This window comes from Oncorhynchus nerka, linkage group LG7, assembly GCF_034236695.1.
Source record: "Oncorhynchus nerka isolate Pitt River linkage group LG7, Oner_Uvic_2.0, whole genome shotgun sequence".
Taxonomy (NCBI): domain Eukaryota; kingdom Metazoa; phylum Chordata; class Actinopteri; order Salmoniformes; family Salmonidae; genus Oncorhynchus; species Oncorhynchus nerka.
The window spans coordinates 44,599,914-44,627,357 of NC_088402.1; the positions used below are offsets into that span (position 1 = coordinate 44,599,914).

General features: G+C 42.7%; 1 long non-coding RNA gene across 1 annotated transcript; it reads right to left on the reverse strand.

Moving 5' to 3' along the window:
• Window positions 1-536: 536 nt before the first annotated feature.
• Window positions 537-26,267, reverse strand: LOC135572342 (uncharacterized). Its single transcript, XR_010464222.1, has 2 exons — window positions 26,010-26,267; window positions 537-1,475 (listed from the first exon to the last, which is right to left on the reverse strand). It is a non-coding gene; the product is annotated as an uncharacterized LOC135572342 (long non-coding RNA).
• Between the last annotated feature and the right edge of the window lie 1,177 nt (window positions 26,268-27,444).

A 27,444-nucleotide genomic window follows, 5' to 3' on the forward strand; every position in this document is an offset into this window, starting at 1 on the left:
TCCTTCTCAGGGGATTTGTTGTTGTTGTTGTTGCCATAGCTCCAGCGTGGGTTATGTAAATGTGTCTTTGTATCCATGTTGGTTGATGCTTGCCCACGTTGGACCTGGGGCTCATAGAGATCCGTTTGAGGGATGCTCCTAAGGGCCTCATGCCTTTCGGTGGAATCCTTGAGTGTATTTAGGCAGATAGATCACTTAGGAACAGATACCAACTTGGGACACGAGCGAGTAAACTTGAAATTTGGCATAAATATTATGCAATTACATCAATGAGAGTTGAGAGTGCAGGCTTCAGATTAGGATTTAGCCCTAAGCGTGCTTAATAAAAGGACAGTATAATGCTTGAGACTTTTGACCACCCTTCATTTAACTGAGAAATCAGCCATGATGTTCCAATTGTGGTCTTATCATCTGTACTAGTTTATGCCCATCTGAGTCAAAGGTTAGGAAATGCAAACTATAGTGTGAGCTTTTGCGAACGACTCCTGCCTCTTCCTCTCAGTACTGCAGCAGTAAAAAAAAAGAAACTCACAAGCTAACGCTCAGCAGGCTTTATCAATTTAAAGTGTAATTCTTATAGAAGTGAATGGTTGAGGTTGGTGGTTTCCTGGTCCATGCTCTCATCTGAATACCAATACTCAGTAAGAGTATATTAAAAGGACTTGCTAATCAGGCCTAGCTGTGCTTCCACCATGTCTGACGGCACTCTGCTCAATCATAATCACTATAGACCTACATTATACTCCATGTCAAAGTGGAATAGGTTTTTAGATTTGTCGTTTTTACAAATAAATACAAAATTAAAATCTGAAACGTGTTGAGTCAATAAGTATTCAACCCCTTTGTTATGGCAAGCATAAATAAATTCAGGAGTATAAATGTGCTTAACAGGTCACATAATAAGTTGCACGGGCTCACTCTTTGTGCAATGATAGTGTTTAACACGATTTTTGAATCACTCTCTCATCTCTGTACCCCACAGATACAATTCATTATCTGTAAGGTCCCTCAGTCGAGCAGTGATTTTTAAACACAGTTTCAACTACAAAGACCAGGGAGGTTTACCAAAGAAGGGCACCTTTTGGTAAATGGGTATAACAAATTGAATCAAATCAAATGTATTTATATAGCCCTTCGTACATCAGCTGATATCTCAAAGTGCGGTACAGAAACCCAGCCTAAAACCCCAAACAGCAAGCAATGCAGGTGTAGAAGCACGGTGGCTAGGAAAAACTAGGAAGAAACCTAGAGAGGAACCAGGCTTTGTGGGGTGGCCAGTCCTCTTCTGGCTGTGCCGGGTGGAGATTATAACAGAACATGGCCAAGATGTTCAAATGTTCATAAATGACCAGCATGGTCGAAATAATAATAAGGCAGAACAGTTGAAACTGGAGCAGCAGCACGGTCAGGTGGACTGGAGACAGCAAGGAGTCATCATGTCAGGTAGTCCTGGGGCATGGTCCTAGGGCTCAGGTCTTCCGAGAGAGAGAAAGAAAGAGAGAATTAGAGAGAGCATATGTGGGGTGGCCAGTCCTCTTCTGGCTGTGCCGGGTGGAGATTGAATCAGACATTGAATATCACTTTGAGCATGGGGAAGTTATTAATTACACTTTGGATGCTGTATCAATACACCCAGTCTCTACAAAGATACATGCATCCTTCCTAACTCATTTGCCAGAGAGGAAGGAAACTGCTCAGGGATTTCACCATGAGGCCAATGGTGACTATAAAACAGTTACAGAGTTTAATGGCTATGATACGAGAAAACTGAAGATGGATCAAAACATTGTAGTTTCACCACAATGTGAACCTAAATTAGAGTGAAAAGAAGGAACACTGTACAGGATAAAAAATATTCCAAAACATGCATCCTGTTTGCAATAAGGCACTAAAGTAAAACTACAAAAAACGTGGCAAAGAAATTAACTTCATGTCCTGAATACAAAGCGTTATGTTTAAGTAAAATCCAACGCAACACGTCACTGAGTGTCACACTTCATATTTTCAAGTATGGTGGTGGCTGCATCATGTTATGGGTATGCTTGTCACCGGCAAGGACTAGTAAGTTTTTATTTTTGGATAGAGCTAAGCAAAGGCAAAATCCTAGAATTAAACCTGTATCAGGTTACTTTCCAACAGACACTGTGTAAGGGGTGCGTAACTGGTGGCAGGGAAGTCAGACGCAGGAGAGCAGAACTAGATAATAGCCGGAGTAGTTTAATAGTAAAACCAATGACATAAGAAATACAAAATATTGGCACAATAACCCGACGCCCACCAGTCAAATTAATGTGCACTTACAAGCACTTACAACAAACAATACCGCACAAATACATGGGGGGGGACAGAGGGTTAAATACACAACACTTAATGAGGGAATGAAAACCAGGTGTGGGGGAAAACAAGACAAAATAAATGGAAAATGAAAAATGGATCGGCGATGGCTAGAAGACCGGCGACGTCGACCGCCGAACACCGCCCGAACAAGGAGAGGCACCGACTTCGGCAGAAGTCGTGACACACTGGGAGACAAATTCACCTTTCAGCAGAACAGTAACCTAAAACACAAGGCCAAATCTACACTGGAGTTGCTTACCAAGATGACATTGAAGTTTTTACTTAAATCGGCTTGAAAATCTATGACAAGACTAGCTAATGGCTGTCTAGCAATGATCAACAACCAACTTGACAGAGCTTGAAGAATAAAAAAAAAGAATAATGTCCAAATATTGTCCAATCCAGGTGTGCAAAGCTCTTAGAGAAAGACTCACAGCTGTAATTGCTGCCAAAGGTGATTCTAACATGTATTGCCTTAGGGGGTTGAATAATTATATAATCCAGATATATTATTGTTTTTTTTATTATTGTTTTTTTTTACACATTCAAATTGTTCTTCCACTTTGACATTACAAGGTATTTGTGTAGATCGTTGACAAAAAAAAGACAATTAAATCAATTTTAATCCCACCTTGTAACAGAATAAAGTTTGGAAAAAGTTAAGGGGTGGAAAATGTGGAAAAAGTCCCCGGCCAGGTAGCAGAAATGCCAAATGGAAGGAAAATGACAACCACCTACCAAATACAATTCACAGAGCTGACAAAAAAAAACATATTTCTGTCAAATATTCAATTGCCTCAAAGCCTTGAAAGTGCAAGAAGCCGAGTCACACCGAAATTACCCACGTTAACTCCATGCCACTTGTCTCTCATTTATTATTTTCTCATTACATGGTATCTTGCTCGTGCACTTGGGAATAATAATTGTGACTCTGAATCACTATACAAAAGACAGGCCCCAGGGGCGCAATAGATTTGTCTACTGGATCATTTATTTATGTGTTTATATTGATCGAGGCCCGAAGGAATGGTTGATTTTGGAAGTTCTCCACACTCCCTCAGGCTGAGAATGGTTTGATGAACTCAATAGAGTGCTCAGTGTGGATTTGGACCCTTCATAGGCAGCCTTTTACCTAATGTAATTATGTTAGTGCTTTTATCAAGGCCAGTTTCCCAGACACAGAAAAACAACAACTTCAGCAATTAATTGAAAATACCCCTGTGGCATTACTAAAACATTTCTAAAAAAAAATAGGACTAGTAGTTTGGGTGTGTGAGTATGTGATTGAAATGTATAATAATGAATAAATACCACAGCTATAGCAGAACCAAAACAAGTCATCCCTCCTGCTGGTCTTTGGCCCTGGGGCCAAAGATCCGTCCAATAACCTCTTCTTATTCTTCATAATTAGCAACTATTTGTGCTACCATACCATTATTGGAGTTTAAGGACAACTGCCAATCATACTAGTTCACGCTTCCTTAAATAGCCCGGCTATGAATCATACTTCATTCGGTGGAGACATTGTGAACCAATCAATCAATTATTTGTAGAAGACAAGTGAATGAGGCTGTGTTTTTTCTTATAAGGTAGCCTAGTGGTTAGAGCGTTAGACTAGTAACCGGAAGGTTGCAAGTTCAAACCCCTGAGCTGACAAGGTACAAATCTGTCGTTCTGCCCCTGAACAGGCAGTTAACCCACTGGTCCTAGGCCGTCATTGAAAATAAGAATTTGTTCTTAACTGACTTGCCTAGTTAAATAAAGGTAAAATAAAAATAAATTAATGAAACAATGGTTCTCTTTTGTCCCCCCACACCCGTTTTAAAATTAAGATTGTCAGAATTGTCTTTAATGTCAGTGTAAGTTGAGTTATCACAGACATACTGAACATTGATTTTTCACACACTCAACACAAAAAAAGAACCCTAACAAACAGAACAGTTTGAGTTTACTTTGAAATAATTGCAGCATTTTGCTTCCCAATGGACACAACATGTGAAAGCTTTTCTTGGTTCTGCTCTTTCACTTTAATACTATTGCACAATATACACTACCGTTGAAAATGTAGGTTTTCTAATGATCAATTAGCCTTTTAAAAGGATAAACGTGGATTAGCTAACACAACGTGTTATTGGAACACAGGAGTGATGGTTGCTGATAATGGGCCTCTACACGCCTACGTATGTTACGGATCCCTCCGGAACTGTCACTACTCATACCTGGTCCCTATTCCCTTTGATTAGCAATTGTATAATTGTGCCCTTGGTTTACCATTGTCCAGTCGATTATTGTTCCAATGTCCGTTGGTCGTGTGAGTACCTGTGCTGTGTTGTTTTGGCTTTCGTGACGCATGTATTGCGCAGATGATTACGAGTCTCGTCCCGTGTGGTATCATTGTGCACTTATTTATTTATTTATTTGAGGTACTCCTCCCTCCTTTTGTTTGGGTCTCACCCTGTGTTTTGTATACATGTTTGTCTGGTCTTCGTCCCCATGCCTTTTACCTGGCACGCTGTAATTTGGGTCAATTAAAACCCCTATTACGCATTCCTGCGCCTGTCTCCCAATCCCTTTATACCAGCGTGACAACTTAGATATTCCATTAACAATCAGCCGTTTCCAGCTACAATAGTCATTTACAACATTAACTATGTCTACACTGTATTTCTGATCAATTTGATGTTATTTTAATGTACAAAAAATGAGCTTTTCTTTCAAAAACAAGGACATTTCTAAGTGACCCCAAACTTTTGAACAGTAGTGTACATGGTTCTGCTCGCACTGTCACACCCTGATCTGTTTCACCTGTCTTTGTGCTTGTCTCCACTCCTCTCCAGGTGTCGCCCATCCTCATTATTCCCAGTGTATTTATACCTGTGTGCTTTGTTTTCTGTGTTTGTCTGTTGCCAGTTCATCTTGTCTTGTCAGGTCTCACCAGTGTGTTTTCCCATCTGCGTGTTTTCCCGTCTCTCTGCTTTCTCAAGTTCTGTTTCCTAGTTTCCCCGGTTCTGACCATTCTGCCTGTCCTGACCCCGAGCCTGCCTGCTGTTCTGTACCTTATTGACTCTGCCCTGGATTACGGACCTCTGCCTGCCTTTGACCTGTCTTTTTCCTGCCCCCTGTTTGGGTCAATAAACATCTGTGACTCTAGCTGTCTGCATCTGGGTCTTATCCCGAGTTCTGATACTCACAACGTGTGTGATGTACAATGCTTGGCAGATAGCTAACAACTTCCAAAAGACCCCGGAGGCAGGAGTACTGTCACGTTCTGACCTTTATTTCCTTTGTTTTGTCATTATTTAGTATGGTCAGGGCGTGAGTTGGGTGGGCAGTCTGTTTGTTTTTCTATGTTTTGGGGTATTTCTATGTTTCGGCCTAGTATGGTTCTCAATCAGAGGCAGGTGTCATTAGTTGTCTCTGATTGAGAATCATACTTAGGTAGCCTGGGTTTCACTGTGTGTTTGTGGGTGATTGTTCCTGTCTCTGTGTTTTGCACCAGATAGGGCTGTTTTTGGTTTTCCACGTTTATTGTTTTTGTAGTGTTCATGTTTATCTGTTTTTATTAAACATGAATCAATATAACCACGCTGCGTTTTGGTCCGCCACAGGAAAACCCTTACAGAATCACCCACACTAACAGGACCAAGCGGCGTGGTAAACAGCAGCTGCAGCAAAAGCAGCAGCAGGAGAAGGAACAGAGGCAGCAGCAGCAGGAACAGCAACAGCGATGTCAGGATTTCGGGACATGGGAGCAGAATCTGGACTACACAACTTGGGAGGAGATAGACAGGTGGGCGGTCGACCCAGGGAGCATGCCGGAGCCCGCCTGGGATTCGATGGAGCAGTGCGCGGAAGGTTACAGGAGAATGAGGTTGGCGAAGCAAGCACGGCGGCGCGGACGGAAGCCCGAGAGTCAGCCCCAAAAATGTATTGGGGGGAGGGGGCACAGGGGTAGTGTGGCAGAGTCAGGAGTCAGACCTGAGCCAACTCCCCCCGTTTATCGTGAGGAGCCAAGGAGGAGCTCAGAACCAGAGCTGGTGTTGGAGGTAAGCGAAGCAGAGACTGTGAAGGAGTTCATGGGGAAATTGGAGGAGAGAGATATGAGGGAGTTGCTGGTTTTGTGCATGAGGCACGACATTCGCCCGACGGAGCGTGTCAGGGATTTAATGGCACCTGGGTCAGCTCTCCATACTTATCCTGAGGTGCGTGCTAGGGGTCTGGTGAAGACTGTGCCAGCCTCACGCACCAGGCCTCCTGTGTATCTCCCTAGCCTTGCACGTCCTGTGCCATCTCAGCACTACAGTGCTCCTAGCAGTGCTAACCGTGGCGGGCGTGGTGCTGGTCAGGCACCGTGTTATGCGGTGGTTCGCAAGGTGTCCCCAGTACGCGTGCTTAGCCCGGTGCGCTACATCCCAGCTTCCCACATCTGCCGGGCTAGGGTGAAGATCCAGCCAGGGCGGTTGGTGCCAGCCCTGCTCTCAAGATCTCCAGTACACCTTCACGGTCCGGTCCATCCAGTGCCACCTCCACACACCAGCCCTCCGGTGGCAGCTCCCCGCACCAGGCTTCCTGTGCGTGTCCTCGGCCCAGTACCACCAGTGCCAGCACGACGCATCAGGCCTACAGTGCGCCTTGCCTGTCCAGTGCTGCCGGAGTCTCCCGCCTGTCCGGCGCTGCGGCCAGAGTCTCCCGCCTGTCCGGCGCTGCTGCTGGAGTCTGAGGCGCCAGAGCCCCTGCCCCTCTGTCCCGAGCCCCTGCCCCTCTGTCCAGTGGGGTCATTGAGAGGGGTGGCCATGGTTAGAAAGCCACGGAGGCGGACAATAAAGCGGACTAAGACAATGGTGAAGTGGGGTCCGCGTCCCGCGCCAGAGCCGCCACCGCGGACAGACGCCCACCCAGACCCTCCCCTATAGGTTAAGGTTTTGCGGCCGGAGTCCGCACCTTTGGGGGGGGGGGGGTACTATCACATTCTGACCTTTTATTTCCTTTGTTTTGTCATTATTTAGTATGGTCAGGGTGTGAGTTGGGTGGGCAGTCTATGTTTGTTTTTCTATGTTTTGGGGTATTTCTATGTTTCGGCCTAGTATGGTTCTCAATCAGAGGCAGGTGTCATTAGTTGTCTCTGATTGAGAATCATACTTAGGTAGCCTGGGTTTCACTGTGTGTTTGTGGGTGATTGTTCCTGTCTCTGTGTTTTGCACCAGATAGGGCTGTTTTTGGTTTTCCACGTTTATTGTTTTGTAGTGTTCATGTTTATCTGTTTTTATTAAACATGAATCAATATAACCACGCTGCGTTTTGTTCCGCCTGTACTTCACCACAGGAAAACCCTTACAAGTACAATTTGGAATCTTAAGTGAAAGCAATTTGTAAATCTGTAAAATACAGAATAAATTAAATATTATTAGAAAACACATTCAAAATACAAATGCATATAAATAGTGAATAGTTAGGAATGCAGTTAAAGGACTAAACTCCACTCCATGGTAAAGGACGTTTCTGATGAACTTCACCAACTGCATGGAGCAGAGACCAGGCTTTGTGGAATCTAGCTCCGACGACATCGATTCTATCAAGGTCAATGCCTCAAACCTTGTATGTATTTTCCTCTGTAGTTGCGTGCCTTTCTTTGTTTTCTGAAATCTATACTTTTTCAATGAACATTAATCAAATACAACCACCAACTGTTTGCTCATTGCTGTTGCTCTAAGATGGCAACAGCGCAAATGCAAATGTGCACATTGAATCTCAACAAGGAAACAGTCGGTGATGTCACACACAGGGTGTGACTAGGGTGGGAAATCTATGTTTATATTCCTTTGTTGGCCGAGTATGGTTCCCAATCAGAGGCGGCTGTCTATCGTTGTCTCTGATTGGAGATCATACTTAGGCAGCCCTTTTTCCCACCTTCAGTTGTGGGATCTTGTCTTTGGTTGTTGCATGTGTTTGCACATGTTTGGACGTTACAGGTGGTGGTATTTGATTAATGTTTATTTAAAATGTATTAATTTCAGCAAACAAATAAATAGTTTATTCCGCTAGGAATACGGTACGAATATTTTAATTGATTTAACCTTTATTTAACTAGGCAAGTCAGTTAAGAACAAATTCTTATTTACAATGACGGCCTAGGAACAGTGGGTTAACTGCCTTGTTCAGGGGCAGAACGACAAATCTTTACCTTGTCAGCTCAGGGATTCAATCTAGCAACCTTTCAGATACTGGCCCAACGCTCTCACCACTAGGCTACCTGCCGCCCCATCCATACACTAATTATCCCCTGGTTACTGGAACTGACTGACTCTGTGTATATACAGTTACTTATACTTTCTTTCAAGTATACTTTCTTGTGTTCTTATTTGTTTCATTTCTTGAGTGTTTTTGTTTTACCTTAAGTTTGACACTACAAGCTTGGCACACTTGTATTTGGGGAGTTTCTCCCATTCTTCTCTGCAGATCCTTTCAAGCTCTGTCAGGTTGGATGGGGAGCTTTGCTGCACAGTTATTTTCAGGTCTCTCCAGAAATGTTCGAATGGTTTCAAGTCCGGGCTCTAGCTGGGCCACTGAAGGACATTCAGAGACTTGTCCCAAAGCCACTCCTGTGTTGTCTTGGCTGTGTGCTTAGGGTCGTTGTTCTGTTGGAAGGTAAACCTTTCCCCAATCAGGTCCTAAAGCTCCCTGGAGCAGGTTTTCATCAAGGATCTCTCTGTACTTTGCTCCGTTCATCTATGCCTCAATCCTGACTAGTCTCCAAGTCCCTGCTGCTGAGAAACATCCCCACAGCATGATGCTGCAACCACCATGCCAGGTTTCCTCCAGACATGACGCTTGGCATTCAGGCCAAAGATTTCAATCTTGTTTCTCATGGTCTGAGAGTCTTTAGGTGCCTTTTGGCAAACTCCAAGCAGGCTGTCGTGCCTTTTACTGAGGAGTGGCTTCCGTCTGACCACTCTACCATAAAGGTCTGATTGGTGGAGTGCTGCAGAGAGAGTTGTACTTGTAAAAGATTCTCCCATCTCCTCAGAGGAACTCAAGAGCTCTGTCAGAGTGACTATCAGGATCTTGGTAACCTCCCTGACCAAGGCCCTTCTCCCCCAATTGCTCAGTTTGGCTGGGCAGACAGCTTTAGGAAGAGTCTTGGTGGTTCCAAACTTCTTCCATTAAAAATGGAGGCCACTGTGTTCTTGGGAACCTTCAATGCTCCAGACATTTTTGGTACCCATACCCAGATCTGTACCTCGACACAATCCTGTCTCGGAGCTCTACGGACAATTCCTTTGTCCTCATGGCTTGGTTTTTGTTCTGACGTCAACTGTGGGACCTTTCCAAATAATGTCCAATCAATTGAATTTACCACAGGTGGACTACAATCAAGTTGTAGAAACTTCTCAAGGATGATCAATTGATTTTGAGTCTCATAGCAAAGGGTCTGAATACTTCTGTAAATAAGGTATTTCTGTTTTATATTTTTTAATACATTTGCAAACAGTCTAAAAACCTGATTTTGTTTGTGATTATGAGGTATTGCGTGTAAATTGCTGAGGAATTTGTTTTATTTGATCCATTTTAGAATTAGGCTGTAACGAAACAAAATGGGGGAAAAGACAAGGGGTCTGAATAGTTTCCGAATACACTGTATATTCACTTTTAATTCATTTTAAACGGCAACAAATACATTTCGCCGCATCTCAAACTTCCACTCGTACTCTACTCATACTGTATCCGTTGAAGCTTCAAGCATCTGTTTAGCGCACACCTCCCACAGTTTACTACACTACCGTAGCCTCTTCATAGTCTCTCTTTAACGACTGATTCGTAGATTTCAAGGTGAAATTCAGGTCATGGTCAAAGGGGACTGAACGACGCTCTCTTTGGGTGTTTACAGGGGTCAGGGATGTCGCAGACAGACACAGGCTTCTTAAGACACCGCCTGGTTAATGTGAAGGGTGTGAGTTCCATCAGAGAAGTTGAGTGTGTATGTGGGTAGGTTATTATATCCATTATCCACTCATCCATGACATCGCATTGAATTATTCATATAGATTTCTGGTGGCAGTAGATGAGTGTGTTATGGAGTTGGTCTGAACGTTGTTAAAGAATGCAGTGTTTCTGTGGCGTCAATCAATCAAAGTATATTTATATTGCACATTTCTTACAATAAATGCAGTTCTTGAGTCTAGCTATTGGCTACTTTAATTGCTTCCTTTTTATAATATCACAAAGCTTTCAAACATATTGATGGTGGCATCATTTTAAGGACATTTTTTAGAGAACAAATAAAATTACTCATCAATTACATTCAATATTTAATCTAACTAAACCTCCGACACACACACACACACACACAGACACTCACACTCACACACAATGCACTGTTTCTTAGTTACCTCTTGTGAGCCCTTATTGAAGCACTCTTCTGCCCTTCATGACTCATGAGCACATACAGGAACTGCATAGTACAACTTGGAGTGCCACTAGAGCCCTGTTTAGGTCAATGGTACCCAGAACATTTTGTACCTTCCATTTTCCACCCAACTGCTGACCTTGGCAGCTGGGTAGACCCCAGATGGGCAGTGCCTTCCTCTCCCCAGGGGCAATAGAGCTGTTTTTCTGGAGCTACCCACACCACCAACCCTCCCTAAGGCCTGACTGTGGCCCATGTCTACAGAGGCTTGTTGCTGATCTAGTAGTAGTCTAGTAGACTCTTGAGGAGCTTCTAGTCGACCTGAGCGAAGGGAATAGAGAATGGGACAGTGTGCCAAATGATCATGTGACAAAAGTGGCTGTTGCTGTAGGTGTCATGGCCATGTCCTTTGAGAACAATAAAAGAGACCCCAAACATGCTCCCACATGCTTGAATTGGATCTCTCTAACAACAAATTAAATCAAATTTGATTTGTCACGTACACATGGTTAGCAGATGTTAATGTGAGTGTAGCGAAATGCTTGTGCTTCTAGTTCTGACAGTGCAGTAATATCTAACACTACCTAATACACACATCTAAAGGGGTGAATGATAATATGGACAGTACAGGTAACTATATGGATGAGCGATAGCCGAGAGGCATAGGCAAGGTGCAATAGATGGTATAAAATACAGTATATACGTGTGATATGAGTAATGTAAGCTATGTACACATGATTAAAGTGGCATTATTTAGAGTGGCATTGTATAAAGTGACTAGTGATCCATTTATTAAAGTGACCAGTGATTGGGTCTCAATGTAGGCGCAACCTCTCTGAGTAAGTGATTGCTGTTTAGCAGTCTGATGGCCTTGAGATAGAAGCTGTTTTTCAGTCTCCCGGTCTCTGCTTTGATGCACCTGTACTGACCTCGTCATCTGGATGGTAACGGTGTGAACAGGCAGTGGCTCAGGTGGTTGATGTCCTTGATGATCTTTTTGGCCTTCCTGTGACATCAGGAGTTGTAGGTGTCATGGAGGGCAGGTAGTTTGCCCCCGGTGATGTGTTGTGCAGACTGCAACACCCTCTGGAGAGTGTTGCGGTTGAGGGCGGTGCAGTTGCCGTACCAGGCTGTGATACAGCCCAACATTATGCTCTCGATTCAGCATCTGTAAAAGTTTGACAGGGTTTTGGGTGACAAGCCAAATTTCTTCAGCCTCCTGAGGTTGAAGAGGTGCTGTTGAACCTTTTTCACCACACTGTCTGTGTGGGTGGACCATTTCAGTTAGTCTGTGATGTGTACGCCGAAGAAGTTAACTTTCCACCATCTCCACTGCTGTCCCTTCGATGTGGATAGGGGGGTGCTCCTTCTCCTGTTTCCTGAAGTCCATGATCATCTCCTTTTGTTTTATTGACGTTGAGTGAGAGGTTGTTTCCCTGACACCACAATCCGAGAGCCCTATCGTTGTTGGTAATCAAGCCCACCATTGTTGTGTCGTCTGCAAACTTGATGGTTGAGTTGGAGGCGTGCATGGCCACACAGTCATGGGTGAACAGGGAGTACAGCAGGGAGCTGAGCAGGCACCCTTGTGGGCCTCCATTGTTGAGGGTCAGCAAAGTGGAGATGTTGTTTCCTACCCTCACCACCTGGGGGCTGCACATCAGAAAGTCCAGGACCCAATTGCACAGGACATGGTTGAGACCCAGGACCTCTAGCTTGATGATGAGCTTGGAGGGTACTATGGTGTTGAATGCTGAGCTGTAGTCAATGAACAGCATTCTTACATAGTTATTTATTTTGTCCAGATGGGATGATAGCGATGGCGTCGTCTGTGGACCTGTTGGGGCGGTATGCAAACTGAAGTGGGTCTAGGGTGGCTGGTAAGGTGGAGGTGATATGATCCTTGACTAGTCTCTCAAAGCACTTCATGATGACAGAAGTGAGTGCAATGGGTCGATAGTCATTTAGTTCAGGTATCTTTGCCTTTTTGAGTACAGGAACAATGGTAGCCATCTTGAAGCATGGGGGGACAACAGACTGGGATAGGGAGTGATTCAATATGTCTGTAAACACTCCAGCCAGCAGGTCTGCATATTCGCTGAGGACACGGTTAGGGATACCATTTGTGCCAGCACCCTTGCGAGGGTTAACACAATTAAATGTTTTACTCACGTCAGCCACGGAGAAGGAGGGGGCGGGGGGTGCAGTCCTTGTTAGCGTGCCGCGCCAGTGGCACTGTATTACCCTCAAAGCTGGCAAAGAAGGTGTTTAGTCTGTCTGGAAGCGTAATGTCGGTGTCTGTTACGTGGCCTGATTTATTTTTGTAGCCCGTGATTTCCTGTAGACCCTGCCACTTACATCTCGTGTCTGAACTGTTGAATTGCGACTCTACCTTGTCCCTGTACTGGCATTTTGCTTGTTTGATTGCCTTGCGGAGGGAATTATTTTTAAAAAAAAAATTTATTTCACCTTTATTTAACCAGGTAGGCTAGTTGAGAACAAGTTCTCATTTGCAACTGGGACCTGGCCAAGATAAAGCATAGCAATTCGACACATACAACAACACAGAGATACACATGGAATAAACAAAACATACAGTCAATAATACAGTAGAACAAAAGAAAACAAAGTCTATATACAGTGAGTGCAAATGAGGAGGAAATAAGGAAATAAATTGGCCATGGTGGCGAAGTAATTACAATATAGCAATTAAACACTGGAATGGTAGATCGGCAGAAGATGAATGTGCAGGTAGAGATACTGGGGTGCAAAGGAGCAAAATAAATAAATACCAATATGGGGATGAGGTAGGTAGGCTGTTTACAGATAGGCTAAGTACAGGTGCAGTGATCTGTAAACTGCTCTGACAGCTGGTGCTTTAAGCTAGTGAGGGAGATGTGAGTCTCCAGCCTCAGAGATTTTTGCAATTCGTTCCAGTCATGGGCAGCAGAGAACTGGAAGGAAAGATGACCAAAGGAGGAATTGGCCTTGGTCGGTGACCAGTGACCAGTAAATAACTACACTGTTTATATTCAGACATATTCCGAGACCTCTTTCCATGGTTAAATGTGGTGGATTGCGCTTTCAGTTTTGCGCGAATGCCGCCATCCATCCACGGTTTCCAGTTAGGGTAGGGTTTAATGGTCACTGTGGGTGCAACATCTCCAATGCACTTCTTTATAAATGCACTCACTAAGTCAGCGTATTGGTCGATGTTGTTCTCAGAGGCTGACTGGAACATATTCCAGTCCAGGTGGTCAAAACAATCTTGAAGCATGGCTTCCGATTGGTCGGACCAGCGTTGAATGGTTCTTGTCACTGGTACATCCTGTTTTAGTTTCTGCCTATAAGAAGGAAGGAGCAATATATGTTGTGGTCGGATTTTCTGAAGGGAGGGTGGGGGAGGGCTTTGTATGCATCTCGGAAGGTAGAGTAGCAGTTGTCGAGGGTATTGCGCATGCGCATAGCGCAATCAATATGCTGGTAGAATTTAGGTAGCCTTGTCTCAAATTTGCTTTAAAATCCCCAGCTGCAGTAAATGCAGGCTCAGGATGTATGGTTTCCAGTTTGCATATAGTTGTAACGGTGTTCGTCGTCTGAAGAGGAGGAATCATCGGACCAAAGCGCAGCGTGGTAAGTGTTCATGCTTGTTTATTGAAAACTGAACACTATAACAAAAAGAAACAAGAGAACAACCGAAACAGTCAAGTAAGGTGAAAAACACTAGACAGAAATTAACTACCCACAAACACTCAATGGGAAAAAGCTACCTAAATATGGTTCCCAATCAGAGACAACGATAGACAGCTGTCCCTGATTGAGAACCATACCTGGCCAAAACAAAGAAATACAATTTTTCTTTAAAAGAACATAGAATGCCCACCCAAATCACACCCTGACCAAACCAAAATAGAGACATAAAAAGCTCTAAGGTCAGGGCGTGACAATAGTCCAGTGAAGTTCCTTGATGGCCATCTTGGTGTCTGCTTGAGGGGGAATGTACACAGCTGTGACTATAACTGATGAGAATTATCTTGGTAGGTAAAATGGCCGGCATTTGATTGTAAGGAAATCTAGATCGGGTGAGCAGAAGGACTTGAGTTCCTGTATGTTGTTATGAATACACCATGAGTCAATTATCATAAAGCATACACCCCCGCCCTTCTTCTTATCAGAGAGATGTCTGTTTCTGTCTGCGCGATGCGTGAAGAAACCAGGTGGCTTTACCGACTCTGATAACGTATCCCGAGTGAGCCATGTTTCCGTGAAACAGAGAATATTACAATCTCTGATGTCTCCCTGGGGTAACAATGTTTTTTTATTTTTTATTTTATTTTACTAGGCAAGTCAGTTAAGAACAAATTCTTATTTTCAATGACGGCCTAGGAACAGTGGGTTAACTGCCTGTTCAGGGGCAGAACGTCAGATTTGTACCTTGTCAGCTCGGGGGATTTGAACATGCAACCTTTCGGTTACTAGTCCAACGCTCTAACCACTAGGCTACCCACTAGAAATAATACATGGGAAAAAAAAACACGTTATAGTTTCCTTGTCCTCCTGACAATGCTATGTACTTTCCTATGGAATAGTATTGTCACACCCTGAATGTATCATGGCCATGTCATTTCAGAGCAGTAAAAGAGACCCTGAACATGCTCCCACATCCTTTGAACATGCTCCCACATCATTTAATTGTCTGTCTATAGCATATCAATCTAACTTACTGTATGCATCTATTATGCATAACTACTGTAGCCCTCCTGACCATGACATGGACTTTCAGCTAGGCTGCAGGTACCTACTTGTTTACAAGGGTTGAATAGACAAACAAATAAACATGCAAAGCAGCTGATCGTATGAGACGATAAGACAGTTATTTCAGTGACTGCTAAAAATGAGGTGTGCTTCAGAGGGCACGCTTTCATTATCAGCATCAGTCATTTAGATTTCTTGCCACTCAGGGTAAAATGTTTCTTTTGTGTGTGAGAATGCCTTGAATGCCATGAATGGAATGAATATCCTTTTTCTTTTGTGTGTGAGAATGCCATGATTCGAATGACGCAAAGATGGCGCCGAAGAACATGGCTGACATTTTACATTCTCCCAACCAATTGTGCTATTTTGTTAGTTTTTTTGCGTAACTTATTTTTTAACTGTGTACATAATGTTGCTGCTACCGTCTCTTATGACCGAAAATAACTTCTGGACATGACAACTGCAATTATGGACTGGAAGAATATTTTTCCTTTAATGAGCCTGACTAGAAGGATATCCTGCTTTCACTGTAACACGCCCAGATCCACGCTTTTGCGTGAAGAAAAGACACAGGAAAAGGGTTCGCAGATCGGGCAGCCTTCTGAGAATCCGTAGGCGAGCGAGTAAACTCCCAATGCCATCCGTTCTTCTTGCTGACGTGCAATCATTGGAAAATAAAATTGATGAGCTACGATTTAAGATTATCCTACCAACGGGACATCAAAAACTGTAACATCTTCTGTTTCACCGAGACCTGGTGAACGACGATACGGACAATATAGAGCTAGCAGGATTTTCCATGAACCGTCAGAACAGAGACGCTACCTCTGGTAAGACGAGGGGTGGGTGTGTTTGTTTATTTGTCAATAACAGCTGATGCGCGATGTCTAATATTAAAGAAGTCTCGAGGTATTGCTCGCCTAAGGTAGAGTACCTTATGATAAGCTGTAGACCACACTATCTACCTAGAGAGTTCTCATCTGTATTATTCGTAGCCGTCTATTTACCACCACAGAACAAAGCTGGCACTAAGACCGATCTCAACCAACTCTATAAGGCCATAAGCAAAGAAGAAAATGCTCACCCAGAAGCGGCACTCCTAGTGGCCGGGGCAGGCAGATTTAAATCAGTTTTACTAAAAGTTTACCAGCATGTCACATGTTCAACCAGAAAAAAATCCTAGACCACCTTTACTCCACATACAGAGATGCATACAAATCACTCCCCCACCCTCCATTTGGCAAATCTGAACATAAATCTATCCACCTGATTCCTGCTTACAAGCAAAAACTAAAGCAGGGAGTACCAGTGACTCGCTTAATACGGAAGTGGTCAGATGATGTGGATGCTACACTACAGGACTGTTTTGCTAGCACAGACCAGAATATGGTCCGGGATTCATCCAATGGCATTGAGGAGTACACCACCTCAATCATCGGCTTCATCAGTAAGTACATTGACGACGTCATCCCCACAATGAGTTTACGTACATATCCCAACAAGAAGCCATGGATTACAGGCAACATCCACATTTAACTAAAGGCTAGAGCTGCAGCTTTCAAGGAGCGGGAGACTAATTCGGACACTTATAAGAAATCCCGCTATGCCCTCAGACGAACCATCAAACAGGCAAAGCGTCAATACAGGATTAAGATTGAAGCCTACTACACCGGATCTGACGCTCGTCAGATGTGGCAGGGGCTGAAAACTATTACAGATTACAAAGGGAAACAGACGCGAGCTGCCCAGTGACACGAGCCTACCAGACGAGCTAAATGCCTTTTATGCTCACTTTGAGGCAAGCAACACTGAAACATGCACGAGAGCACCAGCTGTTCTGGATAACGCCCTCGGTAGTCAATGTGAACAAAACCTTTAAACAGGTCAACATTCACAAAGCCGCTGGGCCAGACGGATTACCAGGACGTGTACTCAAAGCATCCGCGCACCAACTGTGAAGTGTCTTCACTGACATTTTCAACCTCTCCTCGACCGAGTCTGTAATACCTACATGTTTCAAGCAGACCACCATAATCCCTGTGCCCAAGGAAGCGAAGGTAACCTGCCTAAATGAGTGCTCCATGGCACTCACGTCGGTAGCCATGAAGTGCTTTGAAAGGCTGGTCATGGCTCACATCAACAGCATCCTCCCGGAAACCCTAGACCCACTCCAATTCGCATACCGCCCCAACAGATCCACAGATGATGCAATCTCAATCGCACTCCACACTGCTATTTCTCACCTGGACAAAAGGATCACCTATGTGAGAATGCTGTTCATTGACTACAGCTCAGCGTTCAACACCATAGTGCCCATGAAGCTCATCACTAAGCTAACACCTCCCTCTGCAACTGGATACTGGACTTCCTGACGGGCCACCCCCAGGTGGTTAGAGTAGACAACAATACATCGGTCACTCTGATCCTTAACCATGGGGCCCCTTAAGGGGTGTGTACTTAGTCCCCTCCTGTATTCCCTGTTCATCCACGACTGCATGGCCAAACACGACTCCAACACCATCATTAAGTTTGCTGACGACAACAGAGGTAAGCCTGATCACCGACAATGATGAGATGGCCTATAGGGAGGAGGTCAGAGAACTGGCAGCGTGGTGCCCGGACAACAACCTCTCCTTCAATGTAAGCAAGACAAAGGAGCTGATCGTGGACTACAGGAAAAGGCAGGCCGAACAGGTCCCAATTAACATCGACGGGGCTGTAGTGGAGCAGGTCGAGAGTTTCAAGTTCCTTGGTGTCCACGTCACCAACAAACTATTATGTTCCAAACATACCAAGACAGTCGTGAAGAGGGCGCAACAAAACCTATGCTGCTGAACAATTAATAAAATCACCACCGGACATTGACCACCCCAATATGTCCACAGACGATGCAATCGCCATCACACTGCCCTATCCCAACTCGACAAGAGGAATACCTACATAAGAACACTGTTCATTGACTACAGCTCAGCATTCAACACCATATTACCCCCAAGCTCATCATTAAGCTCAACCCCACCCTGTGCAATTGGGTCTTCGACTTCCTGACGGGCCGCCCCCAAGTGGTGAAGGTAGGAAACAACATCTCCACTTTGCTGATGCTCAACACTGGGATCAGCCCCCTCCTGTACTCCCTGTTCACCGATGAGACAGCCTACAGGGAGGAGGTGAGGGAACTCGGTAGTGTGGTGTCAGGAAAACAACCTCTCACTCAACGTCAACAAAACAAAGGAGATGATCGTGGACTTCAGGAAATAGTAGTGGGATGCACCCCCCTATCCACATCCATGGGACAGCAGTGGAGAAGGTGGAAAGTTTTAACTTCCTCGGTGTACATATCACGGACAATTTGAAATAGCCACCCACACAGTGTGGTGAAGAAGGTGCAACAGCGTCTCTTCAACCTCAGGAGGCTGAAGAAATTTGGCTTGTCACCCAAAACCCTCACCAACTTTTACAGATGCACAATTGAGAGCATCCTGTCGGGCTGTATCACCGCCTGGTATGGCAACTGTGCCGCCCACAACCGCAGGGCTCCCAAGAGGGTGGAGCGGTCTGCACAATGCATCACCAGGGACAAACTACCAGCCCTCCAGGACACCTACAGCACCTGATGTCACAGGATGGCCAAAAAGATCATCAAGGACAACAACCACCCAATCCACTGCCTGTTCACACCGCTACCATCCAGAAGGTGTGGTCAGTACAGGTGCATCAAAGCTGGGACCGAGAGACTGAAAAACAGCCTCTATCTCAAGGCCATCAGACTGTTAAACGGCCATCACTAGCACAGAGGTTGCTGCCTACATACAGACTTGAAATCATTGGCCACTTTCTCTTTTTTTCTTTTACTTTCTTCTCATACATTATGCCAGAAGCATTTGATGGCAGTTTCCCTACAGTACAGGAAATACTGTTCCCAAAAAACACAACACATCACATCTCTTCCCCTCTAATGAGCTAGTGGGAAATCCCTGGTCCAGTAGCTCTGCTTATCTATCAACATCTTCTTTTAAAAGCGTTTTGGCTTCTCTATGGTGAAGAAGAGACTTACTGTAGGTTCTTTGGACTTCTACTCCAGTGTTCCAGTTTGCCAGTTTTGAATGTAAGGTTATCCTTTTAGAGAACATGGAGACAATTTTAGAGAATATGGAGGAGAAAGTGGAGGAGCTGCCACCCAAATGGCAGGCACCCTGTTCCCCATACACAGTACCGCACTATTTTTTGACAGGACTCATATGGCTCTGGTCAAAAGTACTGCACTAAATAGGAAATAGGGTGCCATGTGTGACACAGACCAGGTATCCATAAATATGCGATTGTAGCCATTTCAGATGACATCTCTTATTAATGACACTCTCATCCAACACCTTAATTACATAAAGACTGAGACTGTTTGCTTAAACAATATATTGCATCACCTAATAACACACACAAAACTGACATGCCGAATATGATCTAATGGTAGACACTTATAATAGACTGTAAGACAAGCAAATGTTACTTGAAAATAATAGTTTTTTTGTCTACATTCCAGTTAGCCATCATTATTTCTTTAGTAACATTGTCACACTTAAATTGGACATCACTGTTGATAATTCATAACAGTTTACTAGTGGAAGTATTTATAATCCAAATGGTGCTTGTAAATACATAAGGAACCAATGCCTAATGACTTAATAAAACTTGTAAGCCATGGGCCCTGAGCTTTTACAAACGGACTAAAACAAACAGCTTTTTGCTTGATTATTTGATTGGCATGAGGAAGAGTGAGAGAGAAGATTCAAATTGCAGACAGAGGATGCTTATTTCTGAAGAAAAGAACAGGACACCGTTTAGAAAGACAAACTTTCCACTGACCACTGTCTCTGACTGACAGAAAATGATCCAGTCCCAGCTGGTTAATTATAGAAGGATACAGTGATAGGATCGTAATTTGAGCCAGTTTGCTACAGCAGGATAATAATCCTACAGCAACAGGAAAATGGAATTATGTGGATTATATGTGGATTACAATTAATGGACATTTTTGTAGGGGTTGATAGATTTTTTTTCTTAGGGCAAATCAAATCTGAAATTTCAACATGGAAATGACAAACTTTAGAAGCCTTTTTAAAACTCAAATACACTACAAATGTGCATTTCCTTCCGTGCAGAAGAATCAACCACAAATAGTGATCAACTTAAGATCCTACATCAGTAACAGTTCACGTTGTTCACCTGCACATTGCAAGTTCCACTGAAGGTGAGGGTGAGCTACAGTTACCCTGTACACATACTTCAACTGTGAGGTTAAAAGAAGAAATCTTATAGTAGTACCTTTTTTTAACCTCTTCTTGTCAAGGACAACCACTTGAGAAAAATTGGTTGGGTCATGTGTGGATAAAAATATGATCATTTTACTTTTTTGTACCATTCCCGGAGACAATATAGGCTGCAGTACAAAAATAATAGTTAGCTAGAGTCATTGGGGTAAAGTACTTTAAAGTACTACTTAAGTAGTTTTGGGGGGTATCTGTACTTTAGTTTACTATTTATATTAGTGACAAGTTTTACTTTTACTTCACTACATTCCTAAAGAAAATACTGTACTTTTTACCCAATCCATTTTCCCTGACACCCAAAAGTACTCGTTACATTTTGAATGCTCAGCGGGACAGGGAAATGGTCCAATTCACACACGTACCAAGAGAACATCCCTGGTCATCCCTACTGCCTCTGATCTGGCGGACTCACTAAAGACGCATGCTTCGTTTGTCAATGATATCTGAGTGTTGGAATGTGCTGATGGCTATCCATACATTTTTTTAAAAACTAGAAAATTGTGCCGTCTGGTTTACTTAATATAAGTGATTTGAAATTATTTATACTTTTACTTTTGATATTTAAGTATATTTTAGCAATTACATTCACATTCGATACTTACTGTAAGTATATTTAAAACCAAATACTTTTAGACTTTTACTGAAGTAGTATTTTACTGGGTGACTCACATTTACTTTAGTTATTTTCTATTAAGGTATCTTTTACTCAAGTATGACAATTGAGTACTTTTTCCACCACTGGCTAGAGTAGATGGATAGAAAATATCTGTTTGCCCCCCAAAAAAGTCCTTAGTTGCATTGTGAAGTTCAATATGAAAGCTGTTTGTAAAAACTAAATTACTTATTATGGAAGGGCATTAAGTGTCCAACATAGAAAACAAAACTGGCAAAGCAAATAAACTCTGCTGTGTATTATGTTATTCATTGTGTGCAGTATTTTATGGCAATGATGTTTTCTGTTTTCTTCCCAGAAATTGGAGATGTACTTTGTCCCAGTCTCCTAACAAATAGACATATGCAATTTAGACATTTAGAAATTATCAAGGTCAGCGCTTAGTTTGGCTTGGTTTCGTAACGTTGTCGAGTGACTAGTAGTAATAATCAATTCCTCCTTTACAAATTATTCTCAAGAGATTGTGAAAAGTACCCAGATGAAGTAAAGTGGTTTTGGCCTAATCAGTGCTCCTTAGATACGCTTGATGGCACTTTCTTTCTTCTTTCTCTTCTTTTTCTGTCCCTGGGTTAACATCTTCTCTCACAATAGGGTGCATATAGACCAGTACAATTATCTAACTGCAGATCGGTTTTGACCTAGTTGTCAATGCGTCCGTTTGTGCCAGCGTGTGTGTGTGTGAGAGAGCGAGACAGACACGGAGAGGGAGAGAGAGCGAGAGTGCTAGGTACCATTCATAGAGCTAGAGAACTGGCTAAGGGCAGACGGAAGTGCATGTTGCTGACTATTTGAACTTGAGGGGGCAGTGAAGAGCTTGTGAATAGACACATTTCCCTCTGACTCTAAACCCCGAGTTGCATCAGTCCTTGCAAAGATAAAGTGCACAGAAGTAGAGGTCAATTTTGTTTTGTTTTTTTGACCAGTGTCTCACCAGCACAAGAAAAGGAAACAATAGTGACATTTCTGTAAATATGAGAAGGCTTACACCCATATCGGCTGGGCATCTAAAAGACGAAAGACACTGAAATAAAAAATCAATCACTCAAAATCAATGGGAGATTATTAATTGATCAAACCACCCAGATACTCAATAGCAATGTCAAAGACTTTCACAGCCATTAAACACTTATTCACCCAGTCACGTCAAGTCAAGGACAGTAGTGTGTAGACTTTGTATACAGTTCCACTGCAGATGGCTGCATGGGGGGGGAAATGATACAGTTTGAGTGGAACTGCTTTACAAACTGTGACAGGGAATGCGTTAGGATATTCCACAGGGCGCATATGATCGAGAGAGACAGATGGCTGAAAACTCCCGAGACATCTGTTTCGTGTGATTAATAGAGTCGATGCCCAGATGCTAATCAGACCGAGTTACTACTACCGCAAATCATCATTTGAATGTGTGCTTCTATGAAAGGCAATTATTTGACACGAAGGTCACGATGAGGATTTTGCATCTTTTTCGAAGAGCTGTTTTTCAGTGTCCTTCAAAGTAAGGGAAGGAACTGTAGTATCCCTGTCTCACCGTCTTTCTTGGGAAAGATCTCATAAATATCTATTTCACATTCATGTCATACGAAAGCCGTTGAAATTGGCTGGTTCATGTCATCAAAAACGGTCCCAGAAGTACAAAGTTCATTGACCATATGTTGCATGATTACTCATACGTTTATATGATCTTAGAGGACGATAGTCAACTCCCGCAGATAGGATACGATGGAAGTGTCTTCCCAAACCCCTTTACAACCTTTGATGTCATTTATTGATGGATACCCCCAAAATATAATACTGTTAATGTCCTTTTTGACCTGAGGCAGGATCATCTGTTTATGATTCCACTGGACATTAGCACTATATGACACACTGTGGCAGAGACTAGGGGTGTTCAATTAGTCATGTAGAGACCAGAGATTTTACAAGGTTGGGCAGGGCAGGAAGTGGCGATGTTCCTGATGAGTGTGCTGATAAATCGGTTCCCTCAAGCAGTTTATCTACTGTTTATACAAGTTTATCTGGAGAGAGAAACAAATAGGCCTAACATTTCAAGGAAGTAAAGTTATCACAAGCTTTGAGGTTAGCTAACATTTGCTAATTCCTTTTCCTTCAACTACTGGCTGCCATTACTAAAACTTGTTTGTTTTGTTCATAGTGTATGTGACCATTGCAAGTGTTAAAAGTAGGTAAGAGCAGGTTACAGTCTGAGGTGAGTCATCACTGAGCAAAATACTAGTACTTCAGTATGAAAACAACAATAGATCAATAGAGGAGATGTAGTCTAGACACAAAACATGTCTACATTAAGTGCTACATGAAGAAATCACGGCAAATCGTCAAATTGCCTGCAAATCCACTCTTGTTGTTCTTCAAATCCATTTTTAAATTGCAGATCAGGTCAAAATAGTTCATGAATTACGGGTACCACTTTGAATTTCAATTTGCAGAATCCATTGTGTTACTTTTATCTTGGCTGTGACTATTGGGCACTACATGGAAACCGAATACACACAGCAGATGGACCAGCGCTTTTATAAGTGGCTCAATCCAAGAAACCAATTGTCGGTCTGTTTATCAAAGCAGAATTAAGGCGATATGTATTTAGCTATGGCATTTACTAATGTTTTCGGAGAAGAAGGGCTTTGTTGACAGGTAATTAGTGGGCCAAGGAGTTTAAAACCTCTCCCATGAGCCCTGTTTTGTAAAATTAAGAATATATTTTTAGTCTATTTAAGCCAAGGCAATAGTTGCACTAAAAGGGTTTTGAATGTTGATTAGATGGCAACATTTATGGATAATACGTTATAGTCTATTTGAAGTCTTGCGTGAAAAGGTCTTTCCAACTCATGAAGCCATGCTTCTTATAGCCCACACTGGCTGGTTTTAAACAGGCAGCCCAATTCTGATATTTGTTCCACTAATTGGTCTTTTGACCAATCACATCAGATCTTTTCACATCAGAGCTTTTTCAGAGGAGATCTGATTGGTCAAAATCCAATTAGTGGAAAAAATATATAAGTACCAATTGGGCTGCCTGTCTAAACACAGCCAATGAAACTCAGCAAGCACAGAGCCAATGATGTACATAAACCCTGGATTGATGATGCTCTATGTATTGGCCAATGAAAGGCTTTGAATTCGTCTGTCGACCATATTGGCACTACTCAGAAGAAGCAGTCCTCCATAGGAATGAATGGAATGCTACAGTATGTCAATTAAATGTTTGAAGGACAAAATTACAGTATTTTTATGTTGTGGTTAGCACAGTAACATTAGATTTAGTTGTTGTTTTGTTTAGTTCACATAATATAATTGAAAAGTATGTATTAAGGTGTCCGTAATAGAATAAACATGGCAAAAACGAATGTCAACTTGAATACAGTACAATTAAATGTAATAAAAAATGTAATAAAAAAAACAAAAACAAACGATTGACCCCAAAAAAAACTATGAGCAAAATATGGACACACATTCACATTTACTAATGGTATGGCAAATAAACGCCCAGGCTATACTAAACAGAAATATAAATAAACATTGCAATAATTTCAACGATTTTACTGAGTTACAGTTCATATAAGGAAATCAGTCAATTGAAATTAATAAATTGGGCCCTAATCTATGGATCTCACATGATTCGGCAGGGGTGCAGCCATGAATGGGCCTGGGAGGGCATAGGCCCACCCAATTGGGAGCCAGGCCCAGCCAATCAGAATAAGTTTTCCCGCACAAAAAGGCTTTATTACAGACAGAAATACTCCTCAGTTTCATCAGCTGTCTGAATGGCTTGTCTCAGACGATCCCGCAGGGGAAGAAGCCAGATGTGGAGGTCCTGGGCTGCGTGGTTACACGTGGTTTGCGGTTGTGAGGCCGGTTGGACGTACTGCCAAATTCTCTAAAACGATGTTGGAGGTGGCTTATGGTAGAGAAATGAACATTCAATTCTCTGGCAACAGCTCTGTTGGACATTCCTGTAGTCAGCATGCCAATTGTGCGCACCCTCAGCTTGAGACATCTGTGGCATTGTGTTATGTTACAAAACAACTGCACATTTTAGAGTTTCCTCCTATTGTCCCCAGAAATTATTGTTGAAGAAATGCTCACTTAACAGGGATGTAAACAAATTTGTGTACAACATTTGAGAGAAATACGCGTTTTGTACGTATGGAAAATTTCTGGGATCTTTATTTCAGCTCATGAAACATGGAACCAACACTTTACATGTTGCGTTTATATTTTTGACATAACATTACACATTCACACTACCTAAATGTCTTTTATATTGTACAAAATGATGCTCCCTCAACAATTTCTGAATCATAGACATGCGATACTCTTTGAAAAGCAAAAGTTAAAATTATAACAACAAATTGGTGCTATGGGGCATAAAAAATGAAAGTCCTGGCACTCGTGTGGGTTTGAAAGTTAAAAAGCTTTTAATGTATGTGCTAAAACATTATCGGCTTATGCCTTCATCATGATATACAGTGAAGAGACAATTAAATAGCTTTTGTCCTACCTGTGTCTGGGTCTGATCTCCTGTGTCTGGGGGATCACAAATAGCGCTCCTGTTACTTATTTTCTTCATGAGATATTCTTTATTGGATGTTGTCCACCTTCAATGCTATGGTGCTATTGCTTTTTACTCTAGTAACAAAGTCTGTCTGTATGGACACACATAACCTTAACCTATTTTTCATACGCCTTTCATCCAGGACAATACACAATGGGATAAGGAAGCAAGCAGAACTGAATGCTTCCATAGTGATCAACTCTGACACAGAGACAACAGTGTTAATGTGTACACACAACATATCTGCAACTTCCTCTGTGAAAGTATGGTCAGTCCTTGCATCAATAACTCTGCCTATGAATTTGAGAGTGGTTCTATCCACTCAGCCATTTCCCAAAACAGTGGCCGGATGTCTGCTTTGGTGTTGATAGTCGAGTAATTTGCTCTTATAATGCTCCATCCATTTGAAGTTGCATAAGTGCTTGCATCTGTGCAAAGTCAAAGGCTTTTGAAGGCTCAGTGGTCTGCTCTCAACTCAATCGTATGCCCTGCTTTGTGACCATCCCGCGGTTTTGTAGAGGCTAATCCTTTGCCCCCAATTTCTCTTCTCGATGTGCTGTGAATATTCAAAGTAAATTCCCAGTAGGTTAACCTAGAACCATATATTAAGATAGTTCTGCCAGGTTTGGAATGGACGCCATGTTAGCCCCTTTATTCTCAACATTTTGGAGATGTAATAATACGAGAGGGCCTCCAACAATTACATTTGAAATGACCCCCTGTAAATAAGCTAAACAGAGCAGCGAATTTAACAGACATTTTTATTGAAAAGCATTGGGGATAATGTGTCCAAGTCTGTAAGCTGTTGTGGTGTCAAACCAAATCGATATCGGCTTTCACTGGACATCTTCATAAGTTTTGAAAACTATCAGAAATAAACAGCACAACTCAAAATCATCAATTATCATTTAGTAACGGCTATGGAGGAGAAAGAGGAGCTCTCGGAACGTTCAGAAGAAACCGCATTGGCCCAACTATCTACATGTATACTGTATGGGTTAACCGTACCTCCACAGTTTCTCCCCTTCGCGTGCTCTGAAGCATTGAAGGTTCCCAATGGGTTAACCTTAACCTGCTTCTGCTGTGCATATACGACCTGGTGGCATTGGGACAACAGCAATTGGATGTGATATGAAAGCACATGATTAAAGGGAAACTTCACTGCAAGGCCATCAGACTGTTAATAAACAGCCACCACTAACATTGAGTGGCTGCTGCCAACACACTGACTCAACTCCAGCCACTTTAATAATGGGAATTGATGGGAAATGATGTAAAATATATCACTAGCCATTCTAAACAATGCTACCTAATATAATGTTTACATACCCTACATTATTAATCTCATATGTATACGTATATACTGTACTCTATATCATCT